The sequence below is a fragment of the Mauremys reevesii genome, linkage group 7, assembly GCF_016161935.1.
Source record: "Mauremys reevesii isolate NIE-2019 linkage group 7, ASM1616193v1, whole genome shotgun sequence".
NCBI lineage: Eukaryota > Metazoa > Chordata > Testudines > Geoemydidae > Mauremys > Mauremys reevesii.
In genome coordinates this window covers 68638783-68657349 of record NC_052629.1, presented here as the reverse complement: position 1 = coordinate 68657349, position 18567 = coordinate 68638783, and the positions used below count along the sequence as shown (strand labels likewise).

Sequence of the window (18567 nt, the reverse complement as noted above, 5' to 3'; positions counted from 1 at the left end):
GTAGTGACTGAAAATCTCTGTCTGGGGAGCTAGTGGCAGAATCCGTGTTACTGGGGCACAAGTGAAAAGATTAGCCAATAACCCGACTATCACTATCTCAGTGGGAATAGTGTCAGAGACCCCTGTACTATCCAGCAGAATATCAGTGCTGTACTGGAAACGTGAACAGCAAGGTGAGGTATAAATGGGGTTTAAGTACAAGTAACAGGATGCAACTGAACATTTCAGTTTGCTGGGAAATATTCTGTGAAATCGTTAGGTGAAAATGTTATCCTTTGAATAAATCACAGTAACACGTTCGTAGAGTCCTTTACATTTCTGCAGCTTTTCACCTCAAAGGATGCTAAAAGCACACCACATTACAATGTTTTAGTGCATATCTAGGAATTTTTCCCACCACCAGTTAGAGGTAGCAGCTATTTAATCACACCCAGAGATGCTAAGGAGAAAATATGCAGACTAAATTTACTGACACAGAATATCGCCTGGCCTTGCAGCTACAAGATGTCATTTGCAACTGAGCACAACAAACACCTGTCAAACATCTTATTTTAAAATTCAACCACTTTTGAGTTACTTTGGAGCAAAAAAGCGTGGACTTAATCTGGCACTTTATTCACATGCAGATGTTGGAGAGTAGGGGAAGCTCTCTGGCCTGCATTATACAGGAGGTCAGACCAGATGATCCCAGTGGTCCCTTCTGGCCATGAAATCTATGAATCCATGCGTTAGTGGGAAGGAAGCGGGGAGTAACAACAACAAGATGTTTTAATACAGACTGTCTTAGAGTGTAGTTCTGGCCATGTTGGTCCCAGGATATTAGAGAGAAAATGTGGATGGTTTACTATGTTCCTTTGGACCAACTTCTGTTTGTGAGAGAGACAAGTTTTCAAGCCAAACAGAGCTTTTCTTCAGGTCTGGGAAAGATACTTGAATGGTCCAATACAATATGTGCTAGCAATTTACACCAAGCAATCTGTTCCACCTAGCATTTAACTATGACTCTCAGAGTACCTTTCCCAAGCCTGAGAAAGAGCTCTGTGTGGCTCAGAAGTTTGTCTCTCTCACCTACAGAACTTGGTCCAATAAAGGATATTACCTCACCCACCTTCTCTCTGTGAGCATGGTTCATACCTGCACTGAGTCAATCAGTTGTAGCAAATGCTGCAGGAACAGCTCACACCCTGCCTGTCATTATCAATTGACAGTTTACTGAAGTCTTTGAGAGAGAGGTGGGTTTTATGGAGGGACTTGAAGGAATCGTATGAAGATTGAGAGAGGATTCTGACCTTGCTCTTGCCAGTGCAACTCCTTGGGCATCAGTGGAGAGATATGTGGTTCTCACTGATGAAAGAGAGAGCAGGGTCAAGCCTGGAGCTCATGAGATAATAGCTGAGACGTGTACAAGCAAATGAAACAAGAGGTTCATGAATAGAGCAGGTCACAAAGTTTCCATTGGAATAGCTCTCCATCAAAATGGAATCAAAACATTGCGGAACCATGTTGCTTATGTCAGCACTTTGAATGGAAACCAGTCAGGTCCCTGTGCACAACTGCTCACCCGAGGTGCAGCTACAATGCCCAGTTCCCAGGCTTGCCACTCTCCAGGGTCCTCTTCCTGTGGGTTTCCCTAGACTGCCCCTCTCCTCATATACCCCCCAGGTTCCCCCCAAGTCTCTTTCTCTCAGGACCCAGAAAAGAAATGTTGGGTGGAATAGCCCATCCACTCATTATTTTGGCCACCAATTAGGCCTAATTTCTGATATACCAATTTTGGTCTATTAATTTCTGGTTCCACATCTTCTGTTTTTACCAAGCATGATTTCAACATAGTCCTTGAGTAATGGACCTCATTTAGTCTCTTTGTCTAGTTCTTTTGTACCTGTTTATAATATTTATTATTGAAAAAAACTTGACCTATTTTGCGAACAAGTTTTGTTATTCTAGCATTATTATATAATGTTTCATATATTTTTTACATTAGAGATCACAATTAGAGCAAATTTGCAGGCCCAGTCATCAGAACATAATGGCAGGAAAAGGAATTTGGCTATGGGGGAGGTTTGGAGACCCTCCCTTGCCTGATCCCTCTGCTGTTAAAAGTAGTGTGTGGTTGAGGGTTGCTTTACAGTGAGGCAGCCCTACCTTAGTTCACCCTTTGAAGCAAATAACTGTTGCTTATAATACTTGAACCTCAACCCATTGCCGGCACAGCTAATCCCTGAAAGGGGGGTGGGGTCACCATATACACTTCCAGGAAACTGGTGGGAGGACCAGATCTCAGGTTTAAAGCCAACGATTTTGGGTAACAAGTGTAAGAAGGGAGATGTGACAGCTCTTCCCCATAGGTTCTAAAGAGAGAAATTAGATGGGATGGTGGTCACATGACTCTGTATGGAATTTTGAAGGATTGACTTCCCCGGGCGCCCTTGCTGCAGCTGGGTGATCTCTGTCAAGCTTATCAGCCTGTGGACAGGTTCTTTTATTGTTTTTAATATGTTTTCTGTTCAAAGCTTTCACCTTAAAAATAAATGTCTTTGCCTAGAAAAGGTTGTGTGGTAACTTAAAGCTGCTGGCAATCATGCCGATTATAACCTTTGGAGGGAAAGCCAAAGAGAGACACTGGCCTTTAAGGTAGTCTGGCTTGCTAGGAATACCACTGCGCAGACAGGGAATTGTGCAGCAGGAAAACCACTCGTTAGGAAGAAGAGTGATGTGGATCTCTTCCCGAGAGAGGTGATGGCTGAGGAGCTGAGAGAGAGTGTCCTTGAGCAACCAAGGAAGAATACAAGCACATTTGCCCTGGTCTGTGACACACTTTTGTCAATAACCTTCCATCTCCACCCACAACCCCTTATTCTTGCAATACTGGACATTCCACGACTGCTTCTACTAAAGCAGGGTTTCTCAAACAGGGGTCGCCGCTTCTGTAGGGAAAGCTCCTGGCGGCTGGGCCGGTGTGTTTACCTGCCCCGTCCGCAGGTCCGGCCAGTGCGGCTCCTACTGGCCATGGATCGCTGCTCTGGGCCAATGGGAGCTGTACGTCCCTAGGCTTGCGCCACTTCCAGCAACTCCCGTTGTCCCGGAGCAGCGATCCATGGCCAGTGGGAGCCGCAATTGGCCAGACCTGCACTCCATGCACTTCCGTACTGTAAGTCAGATTGTTGCAGCAATGTCTGGCTATTTATTTCCATATCAATTAAGTTATATTTACAATTGCCAGACTTGCAATAGGTATTTCAAAAGTACTGACTTGGAGATATATCTGCAATTGTCAATGAGTTCCAAGCTAGCTGACTTTTGAAATGCTGAAATGCACAGCAAATTCTTTTAAATATTTTTTCTTCCCATTTGCCTTTGTTTTGTTTTGTTTTGTTTTATTTTAAGGAAGAAAAAACGTGGGAATTCCCCAGTGACATGAAACTATTAAGAGAAATTAACATCACACAGTAGGCATGATATAACTTGGCTTGTCTATCTTGACTTGCTTCTGTTTGTCTAGATGGCGGCACTCACCTTCCACCCCAACTTGGCACCTCTTCAATAATAAGTATCATCTTTGATTTCTTATTTAAGTATCCCCCAGCAGCATAGATCATATCTGGAAGAAATAATGCAGGGAAATCACACTGGGGTGACTGAGTTCATCCTCCTAGGGTTCACAGGCAGTCCACAACTACAAACCATCCTCTTTGTGGTGTTTTTGGTTATCTACATTGTCACCCTGGTGGGGAATCTTGGGATGATCGCATTAATCACGGCTGAGTCCCAGCTATACACCCCCATGTACTTTTTCCTTCTCAACTTGTCCTTTATAGATACTGTTTACTCCTCTGTTATTGCCCCCCAGGCTCTGATGAACTTCTTAGCAGAGTGTAAAGCCATTTCCTTTGCTGGGTGCGCCATGCAATTTTTCTTTCTCTCTCTCTGTGCAAATGCTGAGGTTTTGCTTCTGGCCATGATGGCATATGATCAATTCATAGCTATATGCAAACCGCTGCTGTATATGATTATCATGTCAGGGAAAGTCTGCGTCCAGCTGGTAGCTGCATCATACTTCTACGCCTGTGCCAATGCCGTTGTGCACACAGGCTCTTTGTTCAGCCTGTCCTTCTGTGGTCCCAACATCATCAATCGCTTTTTCTGTGACATCCCCCCACTCCAGAAGCTCTCCTGCTCCAGCACTCACATGGATAGCAGAGTGCATTTCATCTTTGCTGCTGTAAATGCATTGATTACTGTCCTGATCATCTTCGTCTCCTACATTTATATTATCCTCAACATCTTGAGGATCCGGTCTACGGAAGGCAGGCGCAAAGCCTTCTCCACCTGCACCTCCCACTTGATGTCCATCAGCATATTGTATGGGACTCTGTTCTTTATGTATTTATGGCCCACATCTGGCAACTAATCCGATCAGAACAAAGTGGTGTCTGTGTTCTACACCCTTGTGATCCCCATGCTGAACCCCCTGATCTACAGCCTGAGGAACAAGGAGGTGAAACATGCCCTGAGAAAAGTGATTTACCGGACAATGAATGATTCTTTAGTGGTTGGATGATGATCATAGAACCATAGGACGGGCAGTGACCTCAAGAGGCCATCTAGTCCTGTCAAGGCAGGACTAATTATTATTATTAACATTAAATCCTATTAACATGTTGATTTAATCGTCAATAAAGCTGGGGCAGGATCAAGTTTCTACTGTCATTGATGAAGTTTGTACCATTCCCTGTTTCTTTCCTGTGTAATCGACTGGCAAGTGTGTGCTGTCACTGCCATGTCCCTTTCTGCAAGAGGATGTGAGCTGTTACAGCCCCCAGCCATGGAGCTTTACCTCAAGATGTCGAAGCTAATGCTTCTGGCTCTTCAGTTCTCCAGTTCAGTCCCTTGGGAGTCATGCCAGGAGCTGTCACACATGGCAACAAGCCAACTAGAGGGTGGTATGCTCTGTTGTGCACTCAGCGAGGGGGTCAGCACATCAAGCTGCTGTACGTGTTATGCGTAGGTAACAGCAGGAGGGTTCCAAGTGTTGGGCTACTCTGTGGGCCTCATTTTCCTCTCACTTCCACCAGTCGAAATCAGGTTTTGCCTTTTTTCTGATTTTTTGTTTTGTTTACCAAAATCAATGGGGTTCTGCCCAACGAGGCCTTGGTAATTCCCTGCAAAGTTTGGAATTGATTGTCTGTGGGGCCAACCAATCACACCATACAAGCTAAAGCTTAGGGGATCTCTTAAGGAACCAGCAGGATTGTCCTGATATGAAAGTGGGGAGAAGGGACAGTCGGGTCCTGCTGCCTTCATCCCCTTCCACTTCCACTCCTCTGTCCCAGACCTCCCCTACCCTTGCAGCCTTCATGTTGCCCTATAGTCTGCCCACACAATGGGGAGCAGGAGGGACAAAGGGGCAGGGAGTTCAGGTGGAGGGGTAAAGAACAGGATGGGGGATTTAGGAGAGGGAGGAAGCCTAGTCAGTGGGGTCACTCCCCTCTAGGCTTCTGCAGGTCTTGCTCTCTCGGTATAGGTTAGTGATATGCACACACCAACCCTCGAGCATCACCCTGGAGTGTCCAGCCCCTGAACCACCAGACATGCAGAGTTACTAGACCCGGTGTTCCCAAACTGCATCTTACCAATTATACCACACTACACAGCTCCATTTAGTACATCGCATGCACACTTCTTCACACAGAAAGCAAGTATGTTTATTTAACACAGGGATTCAAATGATAACAAGTAGAAATATTAGAAACAAATTGTTACATATAAAATAAAATCATGACATGCATACTCGAGCCTAAACTTGATTAATAGGACATTGTCCTGTCATAAGAGCAAAAGCCCCAAATCCTTCCAGTCAGGTTTGGCTGTGATCTTCTATTCATGAGACAAGCACACGGTCCTCTTGTCTCCTCAGTGGGAAGATGCAGAGTTTGTCTATTTATCTGCAGTTATAGTCCAAAGCTCCATTGTGTGCACTTGTAGGATAACTCCCGCTGCTTGTTTTTTCCTGTCCAGGACACTCTGCAAGGACTTGATGAACATTTTGCTCAGACTGTAAATGGTGCCCATTGTGAACCATACAATACTCAGTGTACATGTAGATAGACCAATAAACACCTCTTGTCTGAAAGAAACTTGGTTTCACGTTTTCTCACCAGTTCCAAGTCACAGACCTTAAGAACATAATTTTCAGTCTATATACATAACCCCTTACACATTATCGGTACATACATTTTGCAATGATTAAGATGACCAGTGTGACACAGGCTTTCAGTAGAGGCCTGGCATGACACTCTTTGGTGAACTAGTATGTAGATACCAGGAAATCCTAATGCACCCCTGTGTCTTCTGCCAGTTGGCACCAAGAAGTCCCTGGGTCACTCCCCCGCATCTGTGTCCCAGTAACACTCATGCTACTGACTGAGGAGACCCCCAGAGTAGAAGAGACTGGGATAAAGGGGAGCAAGGCTCACGGTGGGGAGGACTGAGTCCCAACCCCCCAGGGTCTCCCATTTACTCTGTAGGGACAGCTCTGCACTGGTGCTGCAGGAGCCCAGGGTGAGAGCTGGGGTGTCCTCTATGGGTTCAAGCAGGGGCCCATTCACTGCAGGGAGTCAGGGTGTCCACAAGGCACTAAGTGCTGTCCAGAGTATTTATTAACCATCCAGGAGAATGGGGCCAAGGGACATATGGGGATTTGCCAATGATTCTGTTTTTTGGGAGGGGGGCATTGTGGCGAGGCTCTAGGGAAAGATGATTACTGGGTAGTGCGATGGCAGGGGCTATTTGGTGCAGATGAGCATGAGGGGTAGCCCCTGGGGAAAGACACAGAAAAGAGAGTGACACTAAAATATCAGGGACAGAGCTAGCAATAGCCAGAGGGGATGGGAAGAGGGAGGGGTGTTGCCCTGGGGACACTAGAGGGAGCCACTTCCCCATCCAGCCACCATCTCAGGCCAGCAGTTGAGAAAGGACATGGGTAGCGAAAGAGCCATCCCTAGTCATTGTGGTGCCCTACGCAGCCCCCCTGCAGGAGGGGCCTTGCCCCAGGCCTCTGCGGGGTGGGGTATCCCCAGGCCTACCTGGGGGGGGGCTGCACCCAAGGTCTGTGGAGGCAGGAGCAGGCTTGAGGGGTTGGGGGGAAACCACCCCCCAGCATGAACCGGCAGCACAGAGCAGGCTGGGGCCAGATCGTTCCAATTCCCGCTGCTGGGTGAATGCAGGGTAAGCCCAATCCCTGCTGCAGTCCCCTGGGATGATTGGGACTCTCCCATCGACTCCTGTACTCCACCGTCACGAGAGGTGCAGGCAGAGTCAACAGGGGAGCAGCAGCAGTCGACTCACGGCAGTGAAGACACTGCGGCGAGTAGGTCTAAGTACATGGACTTCAGTTACCTTATTCACATATTCAGGGGAAGGGGTGGAGTGGGGACAGGGCTGGGGCAGAGCAGGGGTGGGAACGGGCAGAGCAGGGGTGGGGCAGCTTTCCTGATGGCTCAGCCAGCCGGGGGATCGGGCTGGCTGCTGGAGCAGCATGCAGCTGCGTTGGGCAGCAGGAAATTTGGAGCAATTTGGTACCCCAAATTTCCTGGTGCCCTACACAGCTGCATATTCTGCGTATGGGTAAGGCCCTGGGTAGGGAGAGCAGAAGGGGTCCTGGGCTGGGGTGACTGCAGAGAGTTTGGGCCAGAAATGCTATTATTGATTATTTTTATCTCTATACATTTCAATCAATGTTTCTATTTTTCTTTTATTTAATCCTCTTATTTCCTCTTTAACCATAGAAAAATTTCCTTCTGGTGCTAAGGTTTAGCTGCATCCCTTGGGGACTGTTCCAGCAACTCAAAAGAGACCTTCTATTAACTGTGATAACTATGGCCAACCCAACATTCCATAATAGATAAAAAGTATCATTTCCCCAATTTTTATCCCATTTCTCACATCCCATTCCCTTAACTTGCTATCAGTCTTTGACACACTCTAAGGGTATGTCTATACTACTCGCCAGATCGGCGGGCAGCGATCAATCCAGCGGGGGGCGATTTATCGCGTCTAGTCTAGACACAATAAATCGACCCCTGAGCACTCTCCCATCGACTCCTGTACTCCACCGTCACGAGAGGTGCAGGCAGAGTCAACAGGGGAGTAGCAGCAGTTGACTCACGGCAGTGAAGACACTGCGGCGAGTAGGTCTAAGTACATGGACTTCAGCTACCTTATTCACATAGCTGAAGTTGCATAACTTAGATCAATTTCCCCCCCCCGCCCCGCCAGTGTAGACCAGGCCTGACATAGTAAGTGGCTGAACTTGAGGTCTGGGGAAGGTTTAACATGATCCTGGATGCATAGGCTCCAACTCCGTGGGAGTTGTGGCGGGAGCTTTGGGGAGGGGGTGGAATGGGGATGGGGCAGGGATTGGAAGAGGCGGGGCAGGCGTGGGACCTCGGGGAAGGGGTGGAGTGAGGGCGGGGGTGGGAACAAGCGGGGGGTTGAGCACACACCGGGCAGAGAGGAAGTCGGCGCCTATGCTGAGATGTATAGACAAAGAAGTATCAAGGAGGATTAGGGAGATATTACTTCTGTATATGCCAATGGTGAGATCATTACTGGGATATTGTGTCCATAGTTTAAAAAAAAAGTGTGTTTGGAAAGTTGGAGAGGTTTCAGAGAAGATCTGCAAGAATGATTCAAGGTTTGAAAAAACCTGCTTTATACTGTGAGACTTGGAGCTCAATGCATTTACTTAACAAAGAGAAGGTTGATCATGATCTAGAACTACTAAGGAAAAAAATAACATATAGGAAAGGCCTCTTGAGTCTAGCAAACAAATGTAGAACAAGATCCAATGTTTGGAAATTTAAGTTGAATTTATTTTTAATTGAAAATAAAATTCAGCTTTTACAGTCAGGGTAACTGACCTGGAACAGCTTCCGAAGTGAATTGGTAAATTCATCATTATTTGGGGGCTTTAAATTGCAATTGGATTTCCTTCTAAAATATCTGCTCTTCTTAGTTCAACCACAAATTACTTGGTTTGATAATGAGCTGCTTCTTACCAACTATGGATGAATAATTTCTTCCGCAGCAGGAATTATTGGACGGAATTCTCTGGCCAGGTGTTATGCTGAAAGCCAGACTAGTAGATGATTATTGTGGTTGCTGCTGGCCTTGAAATCTAATAATTTGTTAGGAAGAAACTTCTGTTGTCCCACAATTGTCCATTCGGGGTTCCTTGAACCTTCTTATGGAGTATCTGGTATTGGCCACTCTTGGAGACAGGATAGTAGACTAAATGGTCCTCTCTGCTCTGGTCAAGTGAGGCAGTTCTTATGTTCCTAGCAGTAATTGTACAGCAGCCGGACTGTAATTGTATCATACATTGTCATGTGACATGAAAAGTCAGAAACCTGTCAGTTCCACTTAGAAGTTGTGAAGTGAACATGAGGTTCTGAGACTTAAAAAAAATACAATACAGAATATTTTTAACATGCCATTTTTCAAAATTAAGGAAAGTTTTAAAACATTTCAATATATGTACATTCCATTTCAACAGGCTCTCACCATGTATTTATTTCATGTTAAAGGCTTCTTTTAGGCCCTCCAGTGCCTGTGTTTCAGTTATTTTCCCCCAGTTTCTTGGGAGATCTGCTGGGTTAGCATTATAACTTTTAGCTAACTGGTGATTGAACTTCTAAAAAAAAAAATTCCAGTAATCAGAAGCCTCAATGCTGTGATCTGGCTGAATGCGCCAGTTGGGGGTAGCAAACGCGAAAATCTTTGTAAGGAAGAAATTTCTCTTTTGTGCCTGATTTTCAGCATGAGTTCTCAGAAACCACTTCAGATAAGCATATATCATAGATAAGTTTTTGTGTATAAAGATCCCTGAAATTGCATAATCCTTGTGGCCGATGCAGAGATGCAAAATGCTACTTGTGGTCACTGCTCCTGCTTCACAGGGGACTTTACATAATGGACACTGCCTCCCACAGCCAAACACTCGCTTAAAGATTACATCCTGGGGTTTTAATGACAGATTGGAGAGTTTGGTGTGAATATCCAAACCACCAAATTGGGATAAGATTTCTTGTTCCAGATCCAGAAGAAAGGTTTGAATATTAGCACAAAACTGGTCTGGTTTTGCTGTGTTTTTAAACTGTATCCCAAGTAAGTTGTTCTTGGAAATGACTAGGTCCTGCTGCAGCGCTTCACAAAAATTGTTTAAAAATGCTAAGACTGTGGTATTTTTTTTTCATTTTTGGAGCTTTCCAGAACTTCCCTCACCTTCTTTACTATTGAAGATAGAATCTTTTTCTCCAACTCTCCCAAACACGTAGTTTCCCTGTAATGATCCATCATATATCTCTGAATCCAGGTTTTGACAAATTCTTCATAGTTTTTAATATATTTCATATAGTTATCAAAGTTCATCTCCTCCAGAAGCTTTTTCTGTACAGTGAACTGGAAGAAGGTCCGGCTGCCGTATTCAGTGGACTCTGCCTTGTTGAGAATGTCATCTACTATCTCTATTCCTAGTCTTTTGTTGATTTAATCCACCAAGGCAGGTTTGAGACATTGATCACAGAAATCCCTGGCCCTTGTTTGGTTCTCATCTTTTTTCCAAATACAGGTCAATAAATGTGGAGAAATACTGAGGCTTCAGCTTCTCTAGATGACACTGAGGATCATTTTGTTTGATAAAATCTTCATGCATCTTTTGAAATCTCCAAGCTGCCTCCCCCAAAATATGATGTTTCAGGTCAACTTCAAAGCAAGCAGTAGTGCCAAGTTTTTTAACATCCTCCTGTTACTCCTTGGTAGGTCTGAAACTTCAGAGTCAGGTTAAGATGCAGTTAGTCAGAGGAGTGTCAGTGGGGAGCCTCAGCTCTGTAAGTATGCAGGAGATTTGTGGTCTGCAGTGGCAGAGAGTCCTTAATTGTATATCTCTGATGGCCACTCCAGCTACAGACAGTGGGGGGCTAAATCCACAAAGGGACTTAGGCGTTGCAACAATCAGCATTGCAACACAGAATTTTTAGGTGCCCTGCTGTCCACTGGACTCCTCAGCCCTGAGCTAGGTTCCCAGGCTCCCTTTATAATGCATGGGGAGAGTAGACAACTAGGAATGGGATTCACAGAAGCCAGCATGCTGAGCAGGGATCCAAAATGAAATGCTGTTGAAAAGAGTGGGGCCTAAGCCCTGCCCCTCAAAGGTAATTAGATACTTAACTCTGGGCCAGAGAGAGACACCTAGATCAGCTCAGGGTTCTCAGCTGTAAACCCTCTCCTGGAGTTAGGCCCCTAACTAGAACATCTGCTGAGAGCTCCACTGCATTATAGCCAATAGACTGCTGGAGAGTGGGAGATCCAAGTTCAAGTCCCTGCTCCAAATCAGCCAGATTGGGTTTTTGTAAACAGGCCTCCCACATCACAGGCGACTGCCCTAACTGAAAGGCTATTGGGTATTCTGGGATGCACATATTCCATCCAACTCAAAAGATTACCGATCTGGTTGCCCTGGGCTGTGTTTTGTGCAAGGCTTGAGCCGGCAGGCATGCTCTGAGAATGCTCCCGGATCAGGCCCCACAGGCTAGAAAGATGGGGCAATGTCAAACTGAGAATCCCCAGGCTTGGGGCTGCTGCCCCATCTGCAGCTCCTGCCAGGGCCCAGGGCACCTATTTTTAAAATTGTCCAGGGCCTCTGGGCATGGGCTCCATGTGCCCATGTGTTAATCTGCTACTGATTGTGACTTGCAGCTAGGAGCCCCCGGCTGGCGCGCTCCCAGCAGCACCGGAGAAATTGAACCCACCCCCACTTCTGGGAGCCTCCTCCAGCTGCAACAGTTCTGTGATACTTCACCCCAGTGAGTCTTAGGCCTTGTCTACACTATCAAGTTTTGTCACCAAAAACTGCCTTTTAGCGACAAAACAGTGAGAGTGTACACACTGCAATGGGACTTTTGTCCGGGAAAACACCTGGTTTCAGCAAGAAAAAACTTCCACCCCAAGAGAGATTTTTTTTCTTTCCCCTCCCTTTATTGTTGACAAAGAGTCAGGGTTTGGCTACACTTGCAGGTGTGCAGCGCTGGGAGTTAAAGCTGTCTTTGTACAGCTGTGTAGGGAAAGCGCTGGAGTGTGGCCACACTGACAGCTACCAGCGCTGCAGTGTGGCCGCATTTGCAGCGGTGTTGGGAGTGGTGCATTATGGGCAGCTATTCCACAGAGCACCTCATCCCATTTTGGTACCATTTTGGTGCCGTGGGTTGTGGGAAGGGGGCGGAGAGTAATTCTGCTTCCTGTCCCAACGCCCTGTGATGCATCGCTTCACATCCCAGCAATCCCTGTTTTTCCGTCCACGTTTGGCGCCATCTTGACTCTCCTGACAGTGGAGAAGCGGGTGGCTATTGCAATCTGGAAGCTGGCAACTCCAGACAGCTACTGATCGGTCGGGAACCAGTTTGGAGTGGGAAAGTCGACCGTTGGAATCGTGTTGATGCAAGTTTGCAGGGCCATTAATCGCATCCTGCTAAGAAGAACCGTGACTCTGGGGAATGTGCAGGACATTGTGGATGGCTTTGCACAAATGGGTTTTCCTAACTGTGGAGGGGCGATAGATGGGACGCATATTCCTGTTCTGGCACCACTCCACCTAGCATCTGAGTACGTTAATCGAAAGGGGTATTTCTCCATGGTTCTCCAGGAGCTTGTGGATCACTGTGGGCATTTCATTGACATTAACACAGGCTGGCCTGGAAAGGTGCATGATGCACGCATCTTTCGGAACACTGGCCTGTTGAGGAAGCTGCAGGCAGGGACTTTTTTCCCAGACTGGAAGATCACAGTAGGGGACGTTGAAATGCCCATTGTGATCCTTGGAGACCCTGCTTACCCGTTAATGCCGTGGCTCATGAAACCGTATACAGGTGTGAAAGTTACTGGTGGCCCCCCTTAATAGCTTACAAGCGGCCAGTAGGGGGAAGCAGAAGCCTCGCGTACACAGTAACCTGAACTTTTGAACTATCTTTTCTCTTCTGCCTCAAAGCAGAGAAATCTTGCTCCAAGCCAGTTTTCAATGACCAGATAATGGTTTCACGGGGTCTGGCAACCACCAATGAAGTGTTAACTTGGCATGGTCTTTGTCTGAAAGTGTATAAAAAGTTTGTGAAACTTGTGTGCAGCAGAGTTTTTTGTACCTGAGTAAAAGGCTCTCCTTTTTTCTGCAGAATAAAGCAATCTTTCCTTATCCCTGTCAGGCTGTTATTGGCTCTCAGCTAGACGGACCCGATATTTCGGTAACACGGGAAAGCTTGACAGGAGCAAGGACCGGTTCAACTACAGGCTGAGCTGGTGCTGAATGACTGTGGAGTGTGCTTTTGGCCGTTTAAAGGGGCGCTGGCGATCTCTGTATGGGAAGCTAGACTTGGGGGAAAGCAGCATCCCCGCAGTTATATCCGCATGCTGTACCCTCCATAATATTTGTGAAGGGAAGGGTGAACGATTCAGTCAGGCATGGACCTCCGAGGTTCAACGCCTGGAGGCTGAATTTGCACAGCCACAGAGCAGGGCTACTAGAGAGGCCCAGCACAGGGCTGCAAGGATTAGGAATGCCTTGAGGGAGGAATTTGAAGCTGAAAACCAACAGTAATGTTTGGTGCCTTGCACGGGAGTGAAGTGCTGTGGTTACAATGTTAGTAGGAATCTGTTTTTCCTAAGCTGATTTGCAGTGCCTGTTTCTTTCCTGGGCTAAGGTATCTTTGACTTTCTGCAATAATAAAGACTGTTTTCAAAGCCAAGAATTCATTTATTGAAAAGAAAATAACTTTATTGACAGACACACAACATTTTGGGAACCTAAAAGGGCAGAGGGGTGGGGTGGGGAACTGTGCAGTCACAGGCTTGAATATGTCCTGTCTGGAGTGCTGTGCAATGACTGCTGCACTTCAGGATGCCTATACTGCATGGTGATGGGGGTTGAGTGCAGAGGGTAAGGGTCGTAGTTCTCAGGACTGGTTGGTGAACGTACAGGTGTTGGAGGCAGCTGGTCGAGGTAAGAACATGGATGCTGGGGAAGGAGGTTTTGAGCAGACATTGGGGCACAAGGGAAAGAGCTTTGGGACGGGGGGGCATGGTAGTGCTCTGTCTGCATGGCTACGAGCTCCTGGATAGAGTCCGCTTGGCGTGCCAGCATGCTTATCAGCTGCTTTGTGCTTTTCTTCCTGGCCGCTGCGTTTTTCTGTCGGATCCTGCTTTCCCTTTCCCTCCAGTCCTGCATTTTTTTATTCTCTCTGGCAGAGTGATCCATAACTACTTGCAGCAGGTCTTCTTTGCTTTTTTGCGGCTTCTTCTGGAGGTTTTGAAGTCTTTGAGCTGTTGATAACACGGGCAGCCGAGAACTCAAGGTTGCTTGTGGAAAGGCAAAAAAGGCAACACTTAACAGAGGCAGCATTGTTTATATCTCAGACAGTTATTCCCACACAGTGAAGGAGTAACATTCTTCACAATAGCATAATTTTCCCATACCAAAGAGAGCGCACATAACCCACAGGAGCCCCAAAATGGTGAGTAAGGGGGACTGATTGCTTCAGGGCTGTACTGAGGTTTCTGTGCATTGGGGAAAGCAAACAGCTGCAGGGGGCACCTACACTGAACACTCTCCCAACATTTTCTACAGGAGTTGATCCTGGAAGATATCTCGCTGCTGCGGGTCACCTGGGAAGAGCGGGAGGGTCTTCTACAGCAATGCGGATTCCGCCCTGGCCCCTATGCAGCTTGCCTGTGTGCAGCAACGGTCCTCCCATCCCTTGTGGCACAGTGGCACGGACGCGTTAGCCTGACTGGGACAAGGACCACGGTGGCTCTCCCAATAAACTTGCACAAGCGCATTGCCCACGCTGTGACTGAAACTTTTGAAGAGATTACCGAGGCCGATTACCGTGACGTGATAGACCACATCAATGCGCTATTCCACATCTAGGCATGCATGCATGCAGAACTCTCCCTCCTCTCCCGAAAAATTTCCATCCTGAAAATAAAAAGCTGCTTACCGGGAACCCGCTCCTCTGTTTGTCCTCCACCAAGTACCGGCTGCTGCGACTGGCTACCTTCATAGAATCATAGAATCATAGAACTTAAGATCAGAAGGGACCATTATGATCATCTAGTCTGACCTCCCACAAGATGCAGGCCACAAAAGCTGACCCACCCACTCCTGAAATAATTCTCTCCCTTGACTCAGCTGTTGAAGTCCCCAAATCCTGATTTAAAGACTTCAAGTAGCAGATAATCCTCCAGCAAGCGACCCCTGCCCCATGCTGCGGAGGAAGGCGAAAAACCTCCAGGGCCACTGCCAATCTACCCTGGAGGAAAATTCCTTCCCGACCCCAAATATGGCAATCAGCTGAACCCCGAGCATGCGGGCAAGACTCTCCAGCCAGACACTCAGGAAAAAGACTTTCAATATCCCAACATTGACCCTTGGTACTAATTACCAGTGGTCGCACGTTATTGACCTATTGACTAAATCACGTTATCCTATCAAACCATTCCCTCCATAAACTTATCAAGCTTAATCTTAAAGCCAGAGAGGTCCTTCGCCCCCACTGTTTCCCTCGGTAGGCTGTTCCAGAATTTCACTCCCCTGATGGTTAGAAACCTTCGTCTAATTTCAAGCCTAAACTTCCCGACTACCAATTTATATCCATTTGTTCTCGTGTCCACATTAGTACTGAGCTGAAATAATTCCTCTCCCTCCCTGGTATTTATCCCTCTGATATATTTAAAGAGAGCAATCATATCTCCTCTCAACCTTCTTTTGGTTAAGGAAAACAAACCGAGCTCCTCAAGTCTCCTTTCATACGACAGGCTTTCCATTCCTCGGATCATTCTAGTGGCCCTTCTTTGTACCCATTCCAGTTTGAATTCATCCTTCTTAAACATGGGAGACCAAAACTGCACACAGTACTCCAAATGAGGTCTCACCAACGCCTTGTATAACGGGACTAGCACCTCCTTATCTCTACTAGAAATACCTCGCCTAATGCATCCCAAGACCGCATTAGCTTTTTTAACGGCCACATCACATTGCTGACTCATAGTCATCCTGCGATCAACCAGGACTCTGAGGTCCTTCTCCTCTTCCGTTACTTCCAACTGGTGCGACCCCAGCTTATAACTAAAATTCCTGTTAGTCATCCCTAAATGCATAACCTTACACTTCTCACTATTGAATTTCATCCTATTACTAATACTCCAGTTTACAAGGTCATCCAAATCTCCCTGGAGGATATCCTGATCCTTCTCCGAACTGGCAATACCTCCCAACTTCGTGTCATCCGCAAACTTTATCAGCCCACTCCTACTTTTGGTTCCGAGGTCAGTGATAAATAGACTGAATAAGATCGGACCCAAAACCGAACCTTGAGGAACTCCACTTGTAACCTCCCTCCAACCCGACAGATCACCTTTCAATACGACCCACTGCAGTCTCCCCTTTAACCAGTTCCTTATCCACCTCTGGATTTTCATTTCGATCCCTATCTTTTCCAATTTAACCAGTAATTCTTCATGCGGTACCGTATCAAACGCCTTACTGAAATCAAGATATATTAGATCCACCGCATTTCCCTTGTCTAAAAACTCTGTTACTTTCTCAAAGAAGGAGATCAGGTTGGTTTGGCACGATCTACCTTTCGTAAAACCATGTTGTAATTTGTCCCAATTGCCATTGACCTCAAGGTCCGTAACTACTCTCTCCTTTAATATTTTTTCCATGACTTTACATACTACAGATATTAAACTAACAGGCCTGTAGTTACCCGGGTCACTTTTTTCCCCCTTCTTGAAAATAGGAACTATATTAGCTAATCTCCAGTCAAATGGTACAACCCCCAAGTTTAGAGATTCGTTAAAAATTATCGCTAACGGGCTTGCAATTTCACTCGCCAATTCCTTTAATATTCTAGGATGAAGATTATCCGGGCTGCCGGATTTACTACCGTTAAGCTGTTCAAGTTTGGCTTCTACCTCGGATACTGTAATTTCCAACCCCGCACCTTCATTCCCATCAGCCACTCTGCCACTATTCCTAAGCCCTTCATTAGCCTCATTAAAGACCGAGGCAAAATATTCGTTTAGATATTGTGCCATGCCTAGCTTATCCTTAATCTCCACTCCGTTTACAGTTTTAAGCGGTCCCACTTCTTCTTTCTTGGTTTTCTTCCTATTTATATGGCTAAAAAACCTTTTACTATTGGTTTTAATTCCCTTCGCAAGGTCCATCTCTACCCAGCTTTTGGCCTTTCTCACTGCATCCCTACCTTCCTCCTGGCTTGAGAAGAGCTCCTGGCTGCATGCCTCCTGGGACTCTGGGGTGTCTCCCCCCACCCCAGTACCCTCACTCTTGGTTTCCTCCTCCCTCCCCTCCTCCTCCCCCCTCTGCTCTGAAGTGTCCATCGTGGTCCTCGGATTGGTGGTGGGGTCACCCCCAAGTATCGTGTCCAGCTCTTAGTAAAAACGGCAGGTCGTGGGGGCAGCGCCGGAGTGGCGGTTTCCCTCGCAGGCTTTGCAATAGGCACTCCGCAGCTCCTTCATTTTAACTCTGCACTGCAGCGCGTCCCGGTCATGGCCCCTTTCCAGCATGGCCCTTGATATCTGCCCATAGGTATCTTAATTCCTATGGCTGGAGCGCAGCTGGGACTGCACAGCTTCCTCCTCCCAAACACTGATGAGGTCCAGCAACTCGCCATTGCTCCATGCTGGGGCTCGTTTGGCGCGTGGAGGCATGGTCACCTGGAAAGATTCACTGATTGCACTCCACACCTGGCTGAGCAAACAGGAAGGGGATTTTTAAAATTCCCAGGGCATTTAAAGGGCAGGTCACCTGAGGCCAGGACAGTAGAGTTCGAACTGATGAGCAGAGTGGCTGAACAGGCATTCTGGGATACCTCCAAACACCTCTGGAGGCCAATAACAGCGTTTTTGGTGGCCACACTGGCGGAGCAGCGCTGCATCACCAACGCTGCAGTCGTTATTCCCCAGGCCGAGGTGGAGTACAGCTAGCGCTGTAGCCAGGGAGATACAGCGCTGTATGTGCCTTGCAAGTGTGGACGGTGAGTGAGTTGCAGCGCTGTAAAGCCACCACCAGCGCTGCAACTCTCCAGTGTAGCCAAGCCCTCAGTGTGGACACTGCGGTTTGTTTTGCGGATAGAACTGGCTTCCGCCAGTATCCCACAATGCCTGTCCTGATGGCTTTGCTCAGTGTTTTGATCTCTGCTACCCTGCAGGCATGCACCCCTCCCCTTTCAAAGCTCCAGGAAGGATCTGACAGCTGAGTGTGCTGCTCCCTTTGAGGAACAAAGAGGAAATTGTTGGAATGCTCCTGTTCTGCCAGGCACTAGGAACACAGAAGCAGGCAGACTGCTGCCACTGGGCCGGGGGGGATGGCAGGACTGGATTTATAATGGTGCCAAAGGTGCCATGGTGCCAGACCCAGGCACAGCAGCAGGGGCAGCTCCAGGCCCCAGCACGCTAAGCGTGTGCTTCAGGCAGCAAGCCGCAGGGGGCGCTCTG

The 18567-nt window shown here is 47.1% G+C and overlaps 1 pseudogene; it reads left to right on the top strand.

The window, feature by feature from the left end:
* The first annotated feature begins 3613 nt into the window (after nucleotides 1-3613).
* LOC120409514 lies at nucleotides 3614-14829 on the top strand (annotated as a pseudogene).
* The last annotated feature ends 3738 nt before the right edge of the window (nucleotides 14830-18567 follow it).